We start from the raw sequence: 18,576 nt of genomic DNA on the forward strand, positions 1-18,576 counted from the left end.
TCTTAAAGTGAATTAAAAAAAAATAACTAAATATCTAAAGTCCCACTTAGTGAAACACAGAAAGGCCTGCCAGATTGAGGCAGTGGTCAAGAGAGAATTGAACAAGTAGTTGGAGTAGAAGCAGGATGAACCCACCTAATATGAACATCATGTTTTTGTGAAATATAAATGCTAGCACTGTGGCTCTACAAACTGTCTTTGTAACGCATGCTGTTGTCCTTAGTTTACAAACTTGTGAACTTAGGAAAAGTCTGTTATGATAAAGCTTTCTGCCACCCACTTGAGTTCTGCCCACCACATGGGTGGCCAAAATAATATACAGAGACTAATATTAGGTACAAATGCTGCTTGGCCAATGACTAAGATTTCTCACCTGCTAGCTCAGGCTTAATTATCATTAATCTATATATTTTATAAGACTTATCTTATTGGACACCAGTGGCAAGTATCCTGTCTTATTGGGCTCACATGGTGACTCTGGAGGAAGAAAGGGCCCACTTCCTTCTTGCCCTTGTTTATTTATGAGTCACCCTGCTATGTCACTTCCTGCCTGAATCACCACTTCTTTACTACAATTCCCAGAATCCTCCTTGACTCCTAGTCATGCCTAACTTGATGCCTCATTGGCCAAACAGTACTTTATTTATCATCCAATAAGACAAACACATACACAAAAGCACTTTTCCCATCATCTCCCCTTTTCTGTCTAAATAAAAAGAAGGATAACTTATCTTTTATAATAACTGAAGAAAAGTATAACAATAACTATCTGTGATGGCAGTTATGGATATACCTGAACAAATAAAAACTGACAATGTTCCAGCACAAAATTGGAACAGTTATTCAATTATTACAACATAAAGCATGTCACTGGTATACCATACAATCCTATGGGACAAGCAGTGGTTGAGAGATCTAATAGAACACTTAAGGAGATGCTTCATTGACAATCTGGGAAAACTAAACCCCCCAAACATAGGTTGCATAATGTTCTATTAACACTAAACTTTCTTAATGCCAATGAGAAAGGACAAACAGCTGTAGAAAAACACTGGACTATGGGAAAAAACTGCTGAACTGAATCAGCCAGTATACTTCAAAGATGTACTAACCTCTGTATGGAAACCAGGACATGTGTTATGATGGGGTAGGGCTTTTGCATTGGTTTCCACAGGAGAAGAAAAACTTTGGATAACATCAAATTTGATCAAGATTTGAGTTGAAAAGGAAAAACCTCTCAATGAGGACAAATGACAGGTATTCTACTAGGGTATATCTCATAACCTAAATAGAAACCTCCCAAAGGAAAGGGAAGTGTTTTGCCCTTATCTTCACAGGAAACCTCATCTCCAGAAGACAAAGGACACTACATGGGTAGATACTTAAGAAGAGAAGGTAGCTATAACCATCAAACAAAAGGAAGTGCCATACAGTAAACTTTACAGCTGTCTCTCAGAGAACTCTATTTCTCTTTATTTCTTAGTCCATATTCAATTAGACCAATGCTGGATTTAGAGGTGGATTTGGCTTTCCTCCTCTAAAATCCAAGCACATTGATTAACTAAACTTTAAAGTTTCTGCGTTGTATCAAGAAGCCAATTGATGTAATACAGAATAAGAGAAGAATTTCAGGACTGTCTTTTGTCTTTTCTTGGTTCTTTCCTTCAAGTTGTACATCCTCTCATAATTGTTATTTTCCCATGGTTGCCTTTCCCAGTATGCATACATATACAAGCAAACATTTCTCTGCTAAAAACTTATGTTTGAGTCCCACAAAGCCAATGGAGACAGCAATCTCTGGACACTCTGGAAAGAAATTGGTCCACACCTCCTTGACTGTACTGGATCCAGCTTACTCTGTTTTAACTGACACTCTGACCAGAGCTTGTGAATACTGACTTCAATCAAGTTGAGGATTTTAACCTAGATCTTCAATCAAGCAAATGCCATCTAACATGGACTGGATAGAATCCATTCAAAACTTTCACTATGCTAACATTTTCTATCTACAGGACCACATGGGGCTATCATCATCCCATTTCAGCAGGAAGTAACTTGGAGAATGCTATGCCCCTTTTCCCCCAGTGTTGTCACTAAGGTTAATGTACACCTAGTTAGGGATAGCTTCCTATTGTTTATGGTTGTGATGGAAGGAGGTGTTCAAGCTGGGACACCTCCTTCAAATGACTTTAGAGTTTAGTTAAAATAGACATAGTTAGGATATGACATAAGCAGATTGTTGTATCTTCTTATATTTCACCTTTATGATTGTTAATTTCTGATAATTTACACTGTTAAATTCTCTCTTAGACTAAAAGGGGAATTTTAGGGAGACACCATAACCACACCTCCTAAGGAGTGGCTACAGGTGTGCCCAACCATGCCCTTCAGGGTGTGGTCAAGGTGATGTCAGGATGACTTGGGAGAGATTTAAAGGGACAGAGAAGGCACATGGGTGCTCTCTTGCCTTGCTGTTTCAGCATGCTCTGGCTTGCTGTTGGCTGGCATTTATCTATTAAAAGTTATCCTAACCTTACAGATTTCATGTCAGTTATTCACTACTTTAGAAAAGAGTTAATTATTCACCTCAATCCACATAGTTAATAAGTTATAAAGCAATTACGTGTAAATTGTGAACTGGGGAGATGTCTCAGTCAGTACTATGATTGACAAACAAGCATGAAACCCTAAGTTCAGACCTCCATCACCCATGTGAAAAGTGCATTAGTGAACACCTATAATCCAGGCACAGAGTGAGAGGAGAGAGGAGGCTCTGTAGAGATCTTAAGCACCAAGGTCAGCTGAATCATTGTGCTTTGTGTAGTGAGAAACTTTGTTTTAATGTGGAGAGTTACTTAAAAAGACAGCCACCATACATCCTTGGCTACCACATGCAAAGGCACACATGTGCACATGCACATTCATGCATAAGTGCACACAGAAACAGGTACATACACAAAGTCCTGCAGTATGATTCTGTAAAAATAAATACCGATGACTCTCTGAATCTTTGAATTTCATACTTTGGAGTGTAAATAAGTCAAATAATATACCCACTTTGTGTTTTTGAATGTTTATAAAGCATGGGCTCTCAGCCCAGCATTTTGAGCTTGGATGTGGAATATACCAGAAGAAGAACCTCCAGTTCCCCTACTGGAGGAGGCTGAGAGTGTCCAGTAATACAGAAAAATCCCCAAGAAAGCAGCAGTAAAAAGAAACCAGTTAACTTTACCAAATAAAGAGTCAAAACTTACAAGTCATACTACTGTCCTATTCACATATCTATTACGAGCCTGAGAGGTGCTATCCCCTTAGTTCTACATTAGGAAGTGTGGTTGAGGTCATTCTTAAATTAGGACCCAGGGGTGACAAAGGTAAACTTCCTTCTCCAGAAGACTCTGCACACTAATTAGCTTTGTGGCGCCTGGCATGTCTTCATTAATCTCCCTTCTTTTTTGGCACCAGTTCCAACATAGACCTGATACAGACGTCATTTTGACTATTTTTCTTCTATTGCTTGACATGGAGGACATTAATAAACAGGTTTACAGTATCATTGCAGAGTATGTCCTGTCAAACAAACATGGTCCCAAGTATTTCTTCTCAGTATGAAGAAGTTAAAAGTTGAAGATTCAATATTTGGTCTTTTAAAAATATTCATTTGAAAATTTTGATAAAAGGGAAAGTGGACCTTGCAACTAAGTCTATACCTTCTCCAAGGATCAAGAAATATTCTAGAAAAGGTGACAGGAATAACGTGAGCACCAGAAGAGGGGTGGAGTTTTGTCATGTCTTCCAGCATGCTAAAGCTGTAGTGTTCTTGAACTCTCAACATATGTGATTCCCAGTATAAGGCTTGCACAAAATTAGAGCACTATGATCCGTGTTATGGAAAGAGAACCTATGATGATTTATATATGGATAGTGACTGATAACAGTAGATATATATGTGCACATGACTGCATGCACATGTGTACACTCATGTACTCGAATGCATGCAAGCACACACACACACACACACACACACACACAACTTTTGATCCATAGTTGAAGAGAACAGGTGTAATGAGATACACACCAGGGACTTGTATATTTGCACAAGCTAAGTCCAAAGGAAAAGGCTACAATTTCACAGTGAAAAAGGAGACAACTCTGTGATGCTCAGAAGTAGAAAAGTGCTTGTGATATGATATATAGAATGGAGCCTATACAAGCTCACTCTGAGAGGCTGCTCCTATCCTCCAGGTATCTGCACAGATGGGCCTAGCTATAAGCCCCATCTGTGTGCAAAATGTTCCCAAATCCTTTTCTTTTATAACTATCTTATACATATGTGTCTATATGTGTCTGTTGCCTTGACATCTGTATGATTAGTTGACTAACTGAGACAATTTCCAAGTGGAAATCTATAATGACCTGATTGACAGAAGTCAAGTACATTTCCAGAATAGAATTCAGAGTATTAGTCACTAGCATTGAATTCCTGCCTCCAAAAGCATAGTAAGGTATTTATGGATGAAGTAAATCCAGAAAAGTTTTTATCTGTAATGTGGCTCTGACTGAGTACAAGGAAAACTAAATTATTTGATCTTTTAGTGTTTTTGGTGTGTGTGTGTGTGTGTGTGTGTGTGTGTGTGTGTGTGTGTGTGTGTGTGTGTGTGTTTCCCTGCAGGTGTTTATATGCACTATTTGCATCCAAGTGACCAAAGAGACCAGATAGTACCAGAGCACCAGGAACTGGAGTCACAGGCAGTTGTGAGCTGCCTGCTGTGTGTGCTAGGAACTAAATCAGGTCTTCTGAAAAATTGGCAATTACTCTTAACTGCTTACCTAACTCTGTATTACCTTACTTGATTTTAAAACTCCTTGTCTACACTGAAGACAATATTCTACACAACCTGATAAAGGTTGTGTAGAACCCTCTCCCTCTTACATGGAAGTTGCATAGAAAGAACATTACACATGCTAGACTTTGACACTATTGGTCTCTGTGTAATCTTAGCATGTTTGCTAATATGAAGAAATCCATGGATTCTAACTGGTACACATACTGACAAAGAAGATGGAGTTTATTTGTCCAAGAAATATTGACTGGGCTTCTGCAATTCTGAACATCAAACTGGGCATTACATAAAGAAAGAAAAAAAAACATGGATATTATTAGTGTCAATACATGCAGAAAATGCAAAAGTCTTTGAATAGTATTTGCTGCTAGTAGTGGGGAAGTGCATACAGTTTTACCAAAAATAAAAGCAAAAGAACAATTTAAAAATAGTAAGAGGTTGGAAAGGCAGTTCAGTTGGTAAAGAGCTTTCTGTGCAAGCATGAAGATGAGGACTGTGTAAAAACACAGGTGCGAAGGCTTACACTTGTAATCCCAGCATAAAACATGTGAGAGAGAAGGATCCTCTAGACACACTGGCCACTTGTCAAGCAAAGTCAGGGAGCCCAGGGCAAAAGTGAGAGATCATGTTTTTGTTAGCATTCAGGCATCTGTATTGGCCTACCCTTGGGATTCTGACAGCATATGTCTTCAGCTGCAGCCACTAAGAGCACCACCTGTGCTCATTCACTGCATTCCATTTTAAAAGGGGCCTGCTCAACTCCCCCCCTCTCTGCTTCTCTGCCTGTCTCTGTCTTTCCTTTCCTTTCTTTCTGTCTCTCCCTTCCTTCCTGCCTCCCTGCTTCCCCATCTCTGCCTCTCTCTTCTCTTCTGCCACTCTTCTCCATTCTTGTCCCCAGAAACCAGTCACCCTGCTCCCCTCCCCTCTTTTCCCATTCACTTCCCTCTAGTGTCCAAAACACCAAATAATCTAATTAAAAAGTGGGGTACAGAACTAAATAGACAGTTCTCAATAGAGGAATCTAAAATGGCTGAAAGACACATATGAGAGTGTTCAACATCTTTAGCCATCAGGGAAATGCAAATCAAAACAACACTGAGATACCATCTTGCTCCTGTCAGAATGGCTAAAATAAAAAACACCAATGACAGTTTATGCTGTAGAGGATGTGGGGAAAGGGGAACATTCCTCCACTGCTGGTTGGAGTGCAACTTGTACAGCCACTTTGGAAATTTGTATGGTGATTCCTCAAGAAAATGGGAATCACAAAAATAAAAAGAAATCTTTAAAACTGGCAAGTATAGACATTTAATTGAGATGGACTAGGAGGAAAACAAAAGGATGCTCTATCTGGGCAGACAAATTACAAAATGATTTTCTCTATGGATGGAAAGTTTAAAGAGGTTTTCTATGTATTTAGAGCCACAGTTATCCTGCTGGGAGGTTACCCAGCTTGGTGAGCTGGTGTGTGGTGATGTCAGCTAGACTCCACTCATCCTCTGTGCTGCCCAGTATCACTAAGTCCCAAACCATGGGAGACTATACTGAACAATGACTTGGAACTACTATCTCCAGTATTTGAAAATAAGGAAGGCAGAATTTTCCTGTTTGAAGTGTCTCATTAAGCTGCTAATTTTTTTCAACATCTATTTTTTATAAAGGAGATGTTGTTTGAAAGATAATGCTGACATGCACAGGTGAGAAGCCTCCTGGTGGAGATTTCCATGGGAGGTTGACGTGGACTGAGGGAGAATATGGAGATGAGAAGGAAAAAGCTTGAGGGAACAGGTGGGTAGAGCATTTGGTTGGAACCTATGTTCTGAGTGAGTGGGAAACAGGCAGTAAAGCTGACAATGCAGCTGGAGAGTGACTGATAGAGGATTTGTACTGTTAGAATACAGAGAGTAAGCTCTCCATCAGGCAGCAGCAAATTATTAAAGCAGGTTTTGAAGATGATTTATAAAATATTAAGGAATAGTTATGGAAAATATAACTACAATGCAAAGACTATATTCTGCTAATGTAGAAATCACTAATATATGTCTATCAAAAGGAAAAGTAGAATTTCAGATCACATAAATGAGGTCCTTTCTAATTAACCTACACAGAGGTGATGACTACTGGTGGTTTGCTGAATCTGAACACACCCAACACACCCATATACACTGAGTGGATGTATTATAAAATAAAACTGCAGTGTACATAAAAATTTCTGAAATATTTTGTCAGTTTAGGTAATGTTTGGATTTAATGTAGAATTGATCTAAACTTTAACATTCAGTTTTGTTTCTAACAGCATAGAGATTTAAACACCACTCCCACTGTATGTTTATACATGAACAATGGAAATTTGAACACTATAAATAAAATCTTTCATTTGGAAGCAATGAAATGCATTAAATTTATAGAAACATTGTCAAACAAATGTAAATTTAACTGTCAGGGATAGGGAGATGACTCTGCTGGTATAGAAGTATAAGGTCTTGATTTTAGATCCCCAGAACCCTTGTAAATGTTTTCTAGGTGTGGCTGCATATCTGCAATCCCAGTGCATAGAGGACAGAGACTTCCAGTGCAGAATGACAAGCCAGACTACACAAAATAGTGTGCTTGGATTTGAGTGAGAGGCCCTGCTCCAATATGTAAAATGGAAAGTTATCAAGGAACATGCTACATGTCAACATTGGGCCTCCATGTGCACTAAATACATGTAAGCGTGCATCTGCACACATGTATAAACCTATGAAAAAATCATTTCAATAGAAATATAGGAGATAAAACACAAAATGTTAGAAGTATTCACATCAGAGAAAATTTACGTGCATGAAACTTGCAAACAAGATTTATTTTTCAAGCTAAGTACATAAATTGATGAATAAGTAATAAGGGATGTGGTATTTGCACAATATTGAACTTTAATCAGTTGCAAAGAGAAATGAGCCAATGATACATACTGAAGTGGGCATTAACATTTAAACATTGTGCTGAGTGAAAGAAGTCAGGCACAAAAAGCCAATGTAATGCCAATTAAATGGGTGCCCTTTATAGGACTTTCCCATAGTGAGGGGCTCTGAGCCAGGAGAAAGAACTCAGATTAGTGGTCTCCCCATGTTGGAGAAAGGATAAATGAAGAGTACCAGACTTTCAGTGTAATGAAACTGGTGGAGGATCAGTGATTTTTGTCTTCACAGTCTGATAAATAAGTTATAAAAGCATAGCAACAATTCTCAGGAGGTGAATGTTAGCGCATACATGTGGAGGTCAGAGGACAACATTCAGGAGGAGTCAGTTCTCTTCTTCCACAGTGTGGGCCCCAGGGATGAATTAAAGTTGTCAGGCTTGGTGGTAGGTGCTGAGTCATCTTCCTTGGTCATAGTTAGATATTTTACAGAGTAGATTGATGGTTTGCATAAGGACAAGGCATCAATTAATTTTACTCTGAATATAAATGAGACATTGATCTTGGATTCATTGTTGGATTGAAGAAAAGTGTTCTTTGGGACATTGCTGGGGGAACAGGCAAGCTTTAACAAAACTGAAAGTAAATTGCATTATTATATCAACATTGACGGATATTTTATAAGTTACACATTGAAGTTTTTGTTGGGTTTTTCAGTGTTCCTAATTATCCCCTAATATTTCAGAAATAATATAACGATCAAATGTGGCAAACACAGAAATTTCTAAATGTGGTGAAGGGTACTATTCTGTGAAGAGACACAATGAACATGGCAACTCTTTTAAAGAAAACATTTAATTGGGGTGTCTCACGTACAGTTTCAGAGGGTTAGTCCACTATCATGATGACAGGGAACAGGGTGGCATGCAGGCAGACATGGGGCTGGAGTAGTAGCTGAGAGTCCTACATCTTGAAGGCAAAAAGAAGTAGTCTGAGACACTAGGTGGTATCCTGAGCATAAGAAAACTCAAAGTCTGCCCTATGGTGACACACTTCCTCCAACAAGGTCATACCCACTCCAACAAAGCCACATCTCCTGATAGTGCCACTGTTGAGATTATGGGATTAATTACATCCAAACTGCCATAGGTACAAAGAAAATGTCCATACTTTTCCATAAGAAAAAAAGGCAAAATAAAATACTTGATATAAGGTCAAAAACAAGTAGAAGAAAAAGAAAGACTGGAAGGGAGGGAAGGGACTGGGGAAGTAAGAAAGAAAAAAGAGAGACACGAGAGAGGAGGGACAATGGAAATGCAAGAGAGTGATAGAGAGACAAACACACAAACACACATACAGAGAGTGAGTGAGTGAGTGAGTGAGTGAGAGAGAGAAACAGAGAGAGAGAGACAGAGACAGAGAGACACACAGAGAGAGTCCCTTTCACAGCACATGGATGTCATGGTCATTCCTTTCCGTAGTCTCTGAGGTTACCTAAAGCTTTCTGAGCATACTATTACCACAGATTTCATATCATATCAAAATAGCTACTGAAAACACATCCTGCTACTATGTGGGATCAATCAGAGGCACATAATCATTTATCTGATGAGCTCACAAAATTAACTTTTCCTTCTATGTTTCAATTTATTTGTATGTTTGTTGAGTTAAAAATACAGATGATTCCATGATTCTACACAGCTTTAATTGTAATTTGATATAAATTATAAGAAGTCTGAATGAAATGTTACAATTAAATATTGATGCTATGATTGTGTTTCTCTTACCTGGAATTCTTGGTTTCACCTATTAATAGTAGTATTTCTGAATTGCCAGACATTAATGCCCTACTTCAATGTTTTGAATTTTAATAATTTCTGATTTACTAGATGATTCCTGTTGTAGTTTTAAAACTTGCAATTTTTATGGAAATATAATAACTGTTTGGGATTGAATTTACCTGAAGGCCAAGAAAAATGTTAAATTATTAAGGCCAAAAGGTTAATGTTAAAATAATTCATTTGTATTATCATTAGATGAAAATGAAATCTTGGTATCAATTCTGCCCATCATTCCAGTACACACACACACACACACACACACACACACATATATATATATATATATATATATATATATATATGAATACATATATATGAATACATATATATATATATATATATATATATACACAGATGGACATATATACATATACACAGAAAGACACATACTTACACACAGACACACATATATTCATATACACACACATATAGACATAGATACATGCCCATAAACATGAGACATATGCACACATATACATAAACACATATACAAATATGCACACAGACATACACACACATAGAGACACACAGACACACACATCCCATAAGAAGCAAAATTTTCCTTGGTCCTGGTTTACACCCTACTTTCTTTACTGTGAAAGCTGAGTGTTGGCCCACTGCATTGCTGAAAGATGGAATCCTTTCTTTGAAAAGATTGTGAATAGATGGGGCAACCTGTCTTATGAGAGATTTGAGCCACAGAAAGTTTTATACAACATAAGGACCTGTGTTCTCTCTCCACCATTCATGAAAAAGCTGATCAGGCAGCAGGTGCCTGCAACCCCATTGCTGAGATGTCACAGATACTGGCAAAACTCGGGAGCTCACTGGCTGGCCAGCCTAGTGCCACTAATGGGCTCCACATTCAGTGAAAGAAAATGTGTCTAAAGCCCAAGTAGAAAGGATCAAACAAAGAACTTGATGTCAACCTCTAACTTCCCTACACACACACACACACACACACACACACACACACACACGAGCATGCGTTCCTATCCATATGCATATGTGTAGCACACACACATGTACACACATAACCATATGCACATACATGATTCTTACCTGTCATACACACAAAGCTACATACATTACATACATATTTTGAAAGATGCTATGTATTGCTTTTAAGTGTGTGTGTGTGTGTGTGTGTGTGTGTGTGTGTGTGTGTGTGTGTACATGTGACTGCAGGTGCTCTCAAAGGCCAGAAGCTGGTGTAAGATGCCCTGGATTTGGAGTTACAGGTGATTGTGAGTCACTCAACACAGCTGCTGGAATCAAACTTAAATCCTCTACAAGAGTTGTGTTTGCACTTAACTGCTCAGCTATGGTTTTATCCTCCATTTCTAAACAATGAGTGAGTGAATGAATGAATGAATAACTACATAAAGAGATAAATTTGACATCAACAATTAAATAATGCCACAAACTAACACTCCTTTGACATGCAGAAATTCTCAGCAAAACAACTAATCCAGTAATATATAAGAAATTAGACACCGAGATGAAGTGGGATTTAATCTATTGTGCTAGGCTAATTTAGCATTCAAATATTAATCAGTGCAACCTGATGTGTGCAAAGATACATAATGTTGTCAATTAATGCAGAAGTGCTTTATGCAATCCAAACCCGGCCATCTGAAAACTGAGTAAACAAGCAAAGAGGGAATGCTGTTACCTGGATTAAAAGCATCTACAGAGGCATTTCTTAAGTTGACAATTACATTAACTGTGGAAACCTAAAGCTTTTGGTGGGGACTGAGGCAAAGCCACTGTCAAAATTTTTATTCATCAAAGCATGGAAGCTCTGGGTTCTTAAACCAAAAAATGTACTATTATGGTTTTAATGTGAAATCTCCCATAATCTTGTGTGCTTGAACCCTAGTTGGCAGCACTTTTTAGGAATGTATGGATCCTCTAGTGCCAGAACACCATTGGATGCTGTGGGTCTTTGGGGGCTTAGTGCTGAGGCCTTATGGCCCAGTCTTATTTCCTTATTTCCTTATTTTCTCTGCTTCCTAAATGTGGATGCAGTGCGAGCAGCCTGCCTTCTGCTCCTGCCATGATGACTTCCATACCTGCTCCCATGACAAACTGCAGTCCCCTGGAACTAGACACTGAGAAATTTCCTTTCTCACTTAAGTTGTTTTTGGTAGGGTATTTTGCCCAGCCACGAAAGGTAATTAAAACAGGAAGAAGAAAGACTGGAATTAAGTAAAACTATGCAGATTTGCATATACTATGATTGCTGACATTAGAAAACTGAACTAAACTAATGACAGCAGAAAAAAAAATACTACCTGGGAATATAATACTTAGGAAGAGGTAGAAGAAAATAAAATAATACCTAAGAAGATATGACCTTGTTTACTGTGCTTTCTCAGCATTCCTAATATATGCAGTTTCTGTCAGAAGAGAAATACAACAAACCTATAAACCAAAGGATAAAATGAAGTTTCATTTATAGTCACTACAAGGGAAATTAAATACAAATCAAAACATATCCCAGCAGACATCTCTGGCTTTCATAGCTGGGCCCAATGACATGAAATGCCCAGGATCCTGGACCACGATAGGGCACTTCTTGTCTCCATTGTGCTGACTATTCCATTGCTGTTTCCTGAGACATTGCCACTGTGGAACACCCTGCTTGTCTGCCATAACTAAACCCCACCTTCTTGATGGCTGAAAAAAACAGACACTCATCTTTCTGTATTCTGTAGGTTTCAAGTACCAGATCAGGGTGCTGGAAATTGAAACCCTGAAGCTTCTCTTTGTGACTTGCCAATGGCTATCAAGTTCTAACTTCATGTCCTGTTTTGTTTATAGCTGGTTAAAAATCTACACTTTATAAGGACCTGAATCAGATTAGATTAGGTAATGCAAATTACCTAATTTTACTTTAATTCTCTAAAGGAACTTTCTCCAAGTATATTCACATTCTTAATCTTTTGAGGGCTAGAGTTTGAAGATATGAAGTGGGGTGTGTGTGTGTGTGTGTGTGTGTGTGTGTGTGTGTGTGTGTGTGTGTGTGTGTGTGTACAGTGAATGTCAGAAGTCATCCTTGCCTATCACCCCCTTGTTTTTTTTTTTTTTTTTTTCATTTTTCTTTTTGAGACAGGGACTTTCTATGAGTTCTGGCTATACTGGAACTTACTATGTAGACCAGGATCACCTTGAACTCACAGGCATATGACTTTCTCTACCTCCCAGGTGCTGGTATAAACGATATCTACCACCTTGTCTGGCTAACCACCTTGGCTGTCTAACTACCTTGTTTTACTTTTTTTGTTTGGTTGATTGGATGAATGACTTATTTTGAGACAGTATCTCTCAGAGTTCTGGAACTTTCCTAGAAGGCTAGAATGGCTGACTAGCAATTTTCAGGAATAAACCATTCTCTCCCTCTCTAGGACTGGGATTGCAACCACAGGCCAGGATTAATATTTTTTTCTTTTTTCTCCTACATATTTTCTAGATGTTTAACTGAAGTCCTAATTTTTGCAATGTTCTCAGTTATCTCTCTGGCCCTCAAAATATGAATATTGTGTGATCCAATCCATTTCCTATCACTGAATGATAGGTTTATGCATTATTCTTTGTGTTTTGCCCCTATCCAAGCACTGGCTGTGTGTGACCTGTTAAGGATCTCATATCAGATAAGATGAGAAATATTCAGTGTGGTGGCACTTACTGTTTTCTTCACACATAATTATGAAAATAATTCCACTCAAGAAAATATGAAAACCATTAATCTCATCTTCATATTATTAAAATTTTAAACAAATTTCAGAATATTGAAGCTATCCAGTATAAGCTTTATAAGATTGAGTCAGGAGAAGAATAGAGGAGAGCAAGAAAAGAGATAACTTAATAGAGGAAGCTATTATAGTTTTAAAGAGAAATCTGGCACTAGGGAAATGTCCAGAGATCCACAAGGATGACCCCAACTAAGAATCTAAGCAATAGTGGAGAGGCTACCTTAAATGCCCTCCCCTATAATGAGATTGATGACTACCTTATATGCCATCCTAGAGCCTTCATCCAGTAGCTGATGGAAGCAGAAGTAGGCACCCACAGCTAAGCACTGAGCCAAACTGAATCCAGTTCCAGAGAGGGAGGAGTGATGAGCAAAGGAATCCAGACCAGGTTGGAGAATCCCACAGAAACAGCTGACCTGCACAAGGGGTTGCTCATGGAACCCAGACTGATATCTGGGAAACCAGGATAAGAAAAACCCAGACCCCCTGAACATAGATGTCAATTAGGAGGCCTGGGCAGTCTATGGGACCTGTGGTAGTGGATCAGTACTTAGTGTGCAAATGAACATTGGAAGCCCACTCACTTCCCATAGTAGGATAATTTCTCAGCCTAGAAACATGGGGGAGGGCCAAGGCCCTGTCCCAAATGATGTGACAGACTTTTATGATCCCACATGGAAGGCGTTACACTTACTGAGGAGAAGAAAGAGGTTGGGATGAGGGTTCAGTGCAGGGCTTGGGAGGTTGGGAGGTAGAGGGAACTGGGATTGATATGTAAAATAAGATTGTTTCTAATTTAAATAAAAAATAATAAAAGAAACAAAAAATACTTTACAAGGAATTACAGGTCTAGAATTGCGTTGAATTCATTCTGTCCAACTGAGTGGAATTTGGGAGCCCCCTCTCCAACTTTTCTTCAGACAGGTTCGAATGTAACTCATGCTGGGGGAAAGCTTTGTGTGCAGCTGAGGGTGGAATTGAATAGTTGATTTCCTGCCAGACTCTACCCCAGGAAGGTCACAACCTTTGTAATCAACACAACCAACTGGGAGTCAGGTATCTCATCACATGAGCCAAAGGAGTCCATTTCACTTTCAAACTACAATAGTTTGTTCCTTGCCTTAAGTGTCTAGAATGTGTGTGTTCTGTTTAATAAGAATGAGAAAACTTCCTTGGCTTGGTCTCAAGTGAAAGTGCACATGAGTGTGCATGCACATGCATGTGTTTAAAGGTCAGAGGACAACTAGTTCTATTGATTAGGTGCTATGTATCATATTTTCTCAGATAGTCTCTCACTGTAACTTAGACTGGTCAGCCAGTGATACTCAAGAATCTGCTTGACCGACCTCCTCAGCACTGGATATAAACACATGTCACCAGACCCAGCTGTTTTACACAGAAAGTACATGATCCACTGGGCATCTGCCCTGCCTTCTAATCGTGTTTTCAATGCTGACATAAAGACAGGCTCAATGGCAAAGGGTAGAGCTGAGAGTCTGGAAACAAAGAATGCCAAAGTCATTCATCAGGGGAAGAATAGTATTTTCAACAAATCCTTTAGAGAAAATTGGATAGCCACATAGATTTTAAGAAGGACTTGGGGTAGATGGGGATGGTAATGAAAGGACAAGGTAGGGAGGTAGAAGGGAGATAGGGTAGAGGAAGAAATCTCAGGGAAAGTCAGCTGGAATCAAGGGGGCATTTGAGTAATGATATGGAAACCTAGTGCAGTGGAAACTTCAGAAAATATATGAAGGCAATCCTAATGATATTTCCTAATAATGGGGTACATGGAATATCAACTGGCCGTATCTAGTTACCAAATGAGCCTTCTAATGGAAGGACTGAGTTGCATTCAATTGAGATGCTAAACAAGAGGGTCCCTTGGAAAACCCAAGCAACCCAGGTTGTTGCTAAGACAATGGATTGCTCTCCATAAACTTAAAATGGCGTCCCTATAACTGAGGGCAACACCCACACAACTTATTGAGCATGGAAGAAGTGCCTACACGGAGCCTTCCCCACTATGAGCTAGTGTCTTTGATGTGAGAAGGTACTCTGAAGTCTATCAAAAGAGAAGCATAAATACCAAATCAGTCACAAAACCTTTGTTATAAAATCTGTCCTGCCTGGAAGATATGCTAGGGCAATGATAGCACAGAGCCTGTGCTAGTATTCAACCAATCTCTGATTTGACTTAGGCCCACTCCATGAAAGAGTAACCATAGCTGACACTGCTTAGGAAATCAAGGACCAGAGACTAGATAGTCCAGAGACCTAGGGTAAAATGAAACACTTTAGGTTCAATATAAATAAATAAATAAATAAATAAATAAATAAATAGTATCAGTAAAATGACTCTTAATTATACTCTGCTCTACTCATAGATCGATGCCTCATTCAGTTATCATCAGAGATGCTTCCTCCTGAAGCAGATACGAACAAATACAGAGACCCACGGCCAGATAATATATACAGAGAGAGACAGAGTCCTTGGAACATAGAGCTCACATGGGCTATCTCCATCAAATCCCTCCCCAGATTGCTCAGAGAACACCATGTAAGAAGAGGCAAAAAGGCATAGAGCCAGAAGGAATAAAGGAGCCAGAAGGAATAGAGGACACCAGGAGAAGATCCTCTTAATCAACTAAGCAAGGTGCCTATGAACTTCCAGAGATTGAGGCAGCAAGTATAGGGCTGACAGTGGTCTGCACCAGATCCTCTGAATATACAGTGTAGCTTTTAGCTTAATACCTGTGTGGATCTCCTGAGTGTGATGATGAGTGAGTTTCTGATTCCTGGACCTTCTCTTGGGACTCTTCTCCTTCTGTTGCCATGTCTAACCTCAGTATAATGGGTTTTGCTTTGTCTCACTACATTTTATTTTGTCACATTCAGTCCTCATCTCTTAGACAGAAAATAAGTGAATCCAGAGAGGAGGAGAGGCAGGGAGGAACTAGAAGAACTGAAGGGAGGGGAAATTATAATCAGGGTATATTATATGAGAAAAAATCTGTTTCAATAAAAGTGAAAGAGAAAAAAAGGATCTGTTCATGTCCATAATAATGAATTAAAATACTAAAGCCAAAATTGTAAGGATTAAAGCAAGAAAATCCTTAGAAGAAATTGTGTATTCTAACTCTCATGACCTTGAGTTGCTCAGAAGACTTAGACATGACATAAAAGAGAGATATCAAAAGAAAAAAGAGAGAAAGAAAGTGAGTTCCATTAGTACCAAAATCTATTGCAGAAGCTATTATTAAGAAAGTGAAAAAGGCAACCCACAGAACAAAAGAAAAAATTTTCACAAAGTCATATGTGTGAATCTTTTAGCTAGAACATCTAATGACATCATAAAATATCATAAAACAGATATTTCAGATTTTAAAATGTTCCAAAAAGAATATATAAATATTTCTCCAAAGGAATAGCACAAATGACCAAGAAGTTTGGGAAAAGATGTCTATACTATGAGTCAATGGAGAATTAAAACTCAAAATCAAAATAAGACTACAATTCATACTCCCTAAACATACTCGCACTAAAAAAATCAGGTGCTTTGTGAAACATGGTGTATGATTTGGCATGACAATAGATGAAATGCTGATGAATGCTGCTTAAATGGACCTTGCAAGCAGTATGCTGAGTGAGATAACCAGACACAAGGAGTCACATGTTACCTTTTCCATTTGCACAAATGTCCAAATTTCACACAAGGAAACTAGATATAGTGGGTGCAGTGAAGTTCAACTACAAAGTGCTTGTGTATTGCATGTGAGGAACCAACTGAAAGAACCTGTAATTCTCTAAAGTAGTATAGAGTGAGGTAAGGGGAACATATAAAAGCATTACACTCTGAAGTGAAAAAAAAATTCTGAATTTCACTGTGATGTGAATACAGATTTTCAAGAATATACTGAGAATTATTGCAGGGTGTGTGGGTGTGTGTGTGTGTGTGTGTGTGTGTGTGTGTGTGTGTGTGTGTGTGTGTGTCTGGTGTTCATGTGTGAAGGATAGAGTAAAAGCTGAGGTCCTATTCCTCAGATTCATTCCGTCTTGTTTTTTTGAGATAGGGTCCGTTGCTGGCGTGGAGCTCTGTGAGTTAGCTGGCTAGTTAGTGAACCCCAAGTATCTGCTTTCTCTGCCTCCCAAGTGCTAGGGTTACAAGTTCAGGCCACTGTACCTTTTTTTTTTTATGTGGTTTCTGGGGCTGGAACCTAGGTCCTTGTGCTTCAAGGCCCATTTCTGACTGAGTTATTTCTATAGTCCTTGAGTTGTATATTTGAAATGGAATAATTATATAACAGGTGAGAAGTAAAGCTGTCTATGAAACAGTAACTTGTGACAGAAATTTAGACTGAAGCACCAGACACTGGAGTTAACTGAAATCATTACACATTCAATGAAGTGCTGGAGTGTGGTCTTTGAATCCACAGTTAACAGGCATCATTGGGCTAGAGGGTGAAAGAAGCTAGAAAGTGTTGTTTTGACACATTTAATGGATTTTGTTGATTTGTTTATAGTCATGCACACATCCATGTGGCCCACATCTATGTGACTTGTGTGCAGATAAAACTTCACAGGGTAGTGCATGTGGAGGCCAAAGGTTGATGCCAGATATTGTGATAGGTTTCCACCTTTGACAAGAACTCTTTTTTTTCCTTTTCTGTTAATTTTTCCAGCTTTATCAAGTTTTCCCCCCTCCTCCCCCACACTTCTCCTTTCCCTCTATATTCATTCCTCCTCCTTCTCTTCAGAAAAGGGTAGGCCTTCCATGGATATTAGCCAGCCATGGCATATCAAGCTGCAGTAAGACTATGCACCTCCTTCTCTTCTATTAAGGATAGATGAGGCAAGCCAGGAAGAAGAAAGCATCAAAAAAGCAAGCAACAGAGTTAGAGAACATCCCTGCTCCCACTGCAAAACTCACTGATTGCTGGTTCACTCTCCGTGAGCTCCTACAAGCTAGGTTAGTTAACTCTGTGGGTTTTCTTGTGCTGTACTTGACTCCTCTAGTTCCCACAATCCTTCTCCCCCTCTTTCACAGGATTCCCAGAAATCTGCCTAATGTTTTGCTGTGGGTGTCTGCATCTGTTTCCATCAGATGCTGGGTGAAATCTCTGTGATGACAATTAGGCTAGGCAACAATCTAGGAGTACAACAGAATATAAATAGGAATCCTTGACTTGTAAAATTGCCAGTCATGTTTGGTTCTATCCTAGGTCTCTGAGCTG

Source organism: Cricetulus griseus, chromosome 5 (assembly GCF_003668045.3).
Source record: "Cricetulus griseus strain 17A/GY chromosome 5, alternate assembly CriGri-PICRH-1.0, whole genome shotgun sequence".
NCBI classification, from domain to species: Eukaryota; Metazoa; Chordata; class Mammalia; order Rodentia; family Cricetidae; genus Cricetulus; species Cricetulus griseus.